The sequence below is a fragment of the Mus caroli genome, unplaced genomic scaffold (assembly GCF_978045245.1).
Source record: "Mus caroli unplaced genomic scaffold, Mus_caroli_1 scaffold_1, whole genome shotgun sequence".
Lineage (NCBI taxonomy): Eukaryota > Metazoa > Chordata > Mammalia > Rodentia > Muridae > Mus > Mus caroli.
The window spans coordinates 151801466-151807587 of NW_028227256.1; the positions used below are offsets into that span (position 1 = coordinate 151801466).

At 43.8% G+C, this 6122-nt stretch overlaps 1 pseudogene; it reads left to right on the forward strand.

The window, feature by feature from the left end:
- The first annotated feature begins 3497 nt into the window (after positions 1-3497).
- LOC110304869 (large ribosomal subunit protein eL21 pseudogene) lies at positions 3498-4001 on the forward strand (annotated as a pseudogene).
- Positions 4002-6122: the final 2121 nt, after the last annotated feature.

Below are 6122 nucleotides of genomic sequence, written 5' to 3' on the forward strand. Positions count from 1 at the left end.
CCATTATGGCCTCAGAGCATACTTAGCCTAGCCTGTCCTAGTAAAGAGCATATCTTCACAGGCAAGGCTGCTCAGAGCTAGGTGTAGATGAAGAGCCTCGAAGTTTGTGGGACCAATCATCACATTAAGAGGATCTTGGGCTCAAGTCTCCCTATTGGGACTCCAGCTAAAAGTAACAGTTTGGGATGCCAACTGGGTTGACCATGAACACTGTTTCTTCCCCTAAAGCCAAGGCATCAAGCAGTACAACTCTTTCTGGTGACTAAGAAGTCATCGGCAGCTATGCCAACAACTGGGCCTTGACCTTTCAGTTGAAGAATCTAGACTTTGGAAAACTGGCTCGGGTTAGCAGACTGAACATCTGGAAGGTCCACCGAGTTATGGAAGTCTTTGGAAGTCACGGGAGCCCAGTCTAGGCAGGATGAACAGGCAGTGGAAGAATAGGAAGCAGTAGCAGGGAGATGAGAAGCCAGATCGCACCTGCAGGCTCACAGTGGGCATCTGCTCTGCTGACTGAGCTGAAGAGGCAATGATATGCAGCTAAAATGAACAAGTCCTACCAAAACACCTAAGTCTTAGTACGATTTTTCTCTGCTGAATGATCTGGGCTTCAGAAGTATTCTTTCTTAAGATCCCATGTTCCCATTTGCATCTAGTGCTTCATCCTGTGGTGTGTCACTTCACTTCAGATGGCAGCTTACCACTCACTCGGCCTAGTTGGGTCATTGCCATGACATCACATGCAGTTATAAAATACAGGCAGCTCTGTGAGCCAGGATGATTGACCATGTGGACATGTACACACACACACACACACACACACACACACACACACACACACACGCCTGGAAGAAACTAGACTTTCACAGCCAGAACAGCCACACCAAGGAGAACAACTGCAATTCTGGAATGGACATGCATGATTCAACTTCTCCAGTCTCCTTTTATTTATTTTCCTTTTCTTTATAATCAGTTTCAACAACAAATGAAATTTAGACATAGATCTGAATGTCACTGAATTGCAAATACAGCGTTGCCCTCAGAAAAACCCAGATACTCTTGAAGAAAAGGCCAAATGAGGATACAGATCTTCCAGTGGCGGATCAGACCACCCAAGCTGCGGCCTCCATTGGGTGACTCTTCCCTGTTGAGATCATGGGGAGAACAGGGGCATGCATGTAAGCAATAAAGCCCCTTGATAGATGTGATCCTGGGCAGGTGAATGAACGTCTTTAAACCTTAGTTTCCATACTTGATAAGGCAGGAAAAAATACCATTATTTCATAGGCTCCCTCTGAATGTTATCCAGGACACAGGCACAGGGAACCTCACACAGAGCTTGCAACTGCTTGTCCAGAGAATGCTGGGAAGAAAATGAGGATTTCTTCAGTTCCTTCTTGTGGCTTCCTATTGTGTGATCAGGAAGTGCAGGACATCCCTCAGCTACTCGGAAGACATTTTTCTGGATGTGGTGAAAGACGTCTCTCAAAGAAAGTGAGGGAATACAAAGTCTTTCATATCTTCCAAGGAGGGAGAGCCAAGAAAGTGTTTCATGAGCACCACTACCAATGCTCAGTACTGCTCCCCTCAGAAGCCCTATGGTGGATACCCAATGCAGACTACAGAGGTTTCGAGTCCTTTTTTGCTTCCAATCCACTTTACTTTGGATAAGTCAGACTCTTTGAGGTGCTGGAAAGTCTCCATCTGCTGAAATTGTACCATCAACTCTTTCTTAGAAAGTTATTAGAATTAAAGAAGGTCAGATAATCTGAAAATGCCTGGCACCCTGCACATAGAAGGCATTCATGATGAATGGCAGCTTCTTCCCCTCCCATGGCTCTTCCTTTATGGCCTGCTCATGAATCTCTAATGCATAATTCACAATCCAGATGCTAGTTCAGACAAAAACATCGAGAGATGGCAGAATCACCATTAAATAACATCTTAATAGCCCAGAAAAACCGAGGCTAGAGAAATATGAGATCAAGTTCAATAAGGCTAGATGTGAAACTGGCATTCTGTTTCCAGATTCACTGAGTGCTCAAGTGCAGGATGGATTTGTGAGTGTGGGAGCATCTGAGCATAGCTCACAGCTCAGGCTTCAATGACAGAAGTATCAAATCTCATTTCCTGGAGTTCATGGGTCTGCTGTGGTCACCACAGGGCAGACGGTCCCTAGAGCATTCTGGGAGCCATGGCTTTTAGAAAGAAGCCCTGATGCGCCACAGCCTCTCCAGGGATGCAGCCAGTGTGGTGATTGTTGTGAGGACTGATTGAAAGCATTGAAGAGTGCTATTAGCTTAGGAAATAGAAGACTACGGCAAACCATACCATCTATTTCTTTATTTAAAAGATTATTTCATGAAAGAGGGACCGGATGGGTGGTGTGCCTTAAGGGAAACCGATGTGAAGTTAGAAGCTTCAAGAAGAAATATTTACCTCTAAAAATCCTTTCATTTCTATGCTAATACAGATATCTCACAAGCATTGTTTAAATCAAGTATGTATTTGAAGTTTGACATGGTGGTCAGTAGACAGTGATGTGCCACTAAACATTTAACAATTATCTCTTTGGAGGAAAGAAAGGAGAGAGGTGTGATTTATAGTGTTTACCACTCTCTATGGTATAAATCCTTCTGCTTATGGATGTTTACAAGCTATCAATGTAAACTCTGACTTGAGGAGAGACATGGCCAATTGGCACACTTCTGCCTACTGGAGGTGTAGACTCAAAGTCACAGGCATTAGTGCAAGAGAGCTACGATTAAGTAGGATAAACTATTCTGATCAAGGTGTGACCTAGGTTCTTGGACCCGAGAGAGAAGAAAGTTTTGACTGAGCATTGCTAGTAGATATTGGCTAAGAGTGAGGTGAGGGGTGACATTCCAGACAGAAGAGGAAGCAAGTGCAAACATGTAACTATGAGAGGAGATGGTGAGCCTGGGCTAATGCATGTTGTTGCTTTGGATGGGGCCTGAAGAATGGAGCTGATTAGGGAATGCCAATTCTGAAGATGTATTCGTCAAAACATGTTAGTAAATCTGATCTTATTTCAAAGGCAGTCAGAGATTAGATTAAAGGTTTGCAAAGAGGATGGAGTCATAAGTTTGATTTTAGGAAATTCAATCCAAGGGAAAGATGGAAAAATGGGGTCAAGACTGGAACCGAGATAGTGATTAGGAATCACCTAGGTAGTGGAGTGCCCCTGGAAAGTCAGAAGAAAGATACACATTGAAGTGATATCAGAAATATTAGAGCCAATGATACAAGATGAGGGGAGAGCAGGGCATGGTGCTTAACTAATGGTGCACAATGAGGAAGGATGTTGAGTGAGGAAGGCTGTGCAGGCTAGTGTATGTAACATCCATCTTGTTAGAAAAGTACTTTTTACAAGAACCAGCTTGGAGACCCTAAAACCATCAGTTCCCAGGCTGATTTTAATTTGGTGCTGTTGGACCTCTGAATCTGCACTTTTAAAGTAGCCCAGCAGTGCAGCCATCTTCCAGTAACTCACCAAAATGACGAACACAAAGGGAAAGAGGAGAGGCACCCAGTACATGTTCTCTATGTCTTTTAGGAAACATGGCGTTGTTCCTTTGGCCACATACATGCGAATCTACAAGAAGGGTGATATTGTAGACATCAAGGGAATGGGCACTGTTCAAAAAGGAATGCCCCATAAGTGCTACCACAGCAAAAACAGAAGAGTCTACAATGTCACCCAGTATGCCATGGGCATCATTGTCAGCAAGCAGGTTAAGGGCAAAATTCTGGCCAAGAGGATCAATGTGCGGATTGAGCACATCAAGCACTCAAAGAGCAGAGACAGCTTCCTGAGGTGGGTGAAGGAGAATGACCAGAAGAAAAAGGAAGCCAAAGAGAAGGGCACCTGGGTGCAGTTGAAGCGCCAGCCTGCGCCACCCAGAGAAGCACATTTTGTGAGGACTAACGGAAAAGAGCCTGAGCTGTTGGAGTCCATTCCATACGAATTCATGGCCTAATGTACACAAAGAAATAAAATACCAGCACCAGGACAAAAAAATAGCCCAGTAGAATATTTTGCAGAACCTCAAGATGGTGTTTTCATTCATACCCTTCGCCAATATTTACTGTACTCACACATCTTTGTATAGGTCCTGGAGCAGCAGGCACAGTCAATGAGATACAGTTTCTGCCAGGACATTCCTGGTCCTTTACATGGGAGGGGGTCATATATGTATATGGACTGATGTTTAGATTGAGATGCATGCTATGAGACACCAGGAAAGGGGATGGAGATTAACAAAAGGTGGAAATAGAGCTTTTTTAGGACAGGTAGTTGGAGAATCTCTGAAGGGTAATACTTAAGGTAAGACAGAAAATAATAGTGAAAAACCAAGAAACGTTGAGGTACAGAAGGTTGCAGAAGGGCTGGTGAGATGACTCAATGGATGCAAGCTTTGCCGTGCAAACCCAGTGACCAGAATTCAATCCTCAGAACTCAGAAAAAGCCACAGATGATGATGACTAGTATCTATAATCCTCACACTTTTATGGCAAGATGGGAGGCAGAGGCAGAAGAGTCCCCTAAAGCCTGGTGCACAAAGAAGAAAGAAATGAGGTCATTGCCTCAATAAGGTAGAAGGAGACTAACTCCCCCAAAGTGTCCTCTGACCTCCATCTCCATGCTCTGTATGGTAGTATGCTCATGCGCACAGTGCATGTGCTCACACACTCAGCTACACATACACATACGCATACACACACACATACACATACACACACACATACACATACGCAAATAATATTAAATGAAAGAAATAATAAGTGGAAGTTCTTACAGAATGTCATATAGAAATAGCATATACTGAAGTTGGGTTTTGGCGTGAATTGTAGCTGTGATAGGAGGTGAGGTCTGAGTGGAGCTAGGTAATAAGCCGATTAAAAGAACACAGAGTCGGAGGGCTGGAGAAATGGCTCAGTGGTTAAGAGCACACAGTGCTTTTGCCATAGACCTCAGCTCAATTCCTAGCACTTATATCAGGTGGCTCAATTGTGCTCATAATCCAAGGGAATTTGATGCTTTTCACCTCCTCTGGCATGGATACTCATGCGCACAGACCAAAAATACATACACATAATTAATAATAAGTTGAAATGTTAGAAAAACATGAAAAAGAACATAAAACAGATCTGGGCACAGGCTGGAGATTTGATATTATCCAGAGAGTGGACTGTCTTAATGTGGCTGGAGACTAGAAGCTGAGACTAGAACTCATGAGCAAGGTAAAGAAAGAGGCCCTGGGAGGGACAGGAAGAGGACCAGCAGATAATGTCACTAGCCCAGAAGTCAGTTCAAGGAGGACAGTGGCAACAAGGTCAAGAACTAGTTTGGAGCCAGATGAGATAAATGAGCTGATAGCGTTTGGGACTGAAGGCCATGTTTTACCATTATGACTACAGGTTTAAAATGAGAAGGGGGTATGGGAACAGAATAGATGGATGCCTCCATGGAGAACAGACAGTAGATGTGGTTGAAATGAAATGGCTTATTCAAAAGATTGAAGGGAAGAAAAGTCTAGAGCAGTAAAAGAGGGGATCTGGATTGAAGGAGCATCCTTAAGACACAGAGCCCCAGCATGTGTCTGTGATGAGGGAAAGAGGTGGCAACAATGAGAGGAAAGACAGGGTTAAACCATTGTTGGAAGGAGGACTCAGAGGGCAGGAAGAAGTATGGACGTTCCTGCAGATACTGTCCTAGGGAGATTGCGATCACAACCCAACTCACTGGGGATCTGTAGTTTACAGTGAAGTGTAGAATTTAAAGCTATTTGCAAAGAGTAGGGTGGGCAGACTTCTCAGCAGAGCTGAAGATAGTATTAAAGGCCTGAAAATGTGTTCTTGGAAAGAGACTAGAGAAGCTTCTAGAACAATGTTTTCAAGCTGGTCACCATTGTCCCGTCCTAGAGGCTACTAATCTTCTCAAATACGTGTTACCCAGTGTGGTGTTCCAGATTCTCAAAAGGTAGAAATCAGGTAGGATTATGTTGGGTCTTTGCACCCCAGAGTTTCACAGAAGGCTGATGTCATTAGTGCTATCATGGGTGGCCAACGATACAGATAGAAGAAAAGCTTTTCATCAT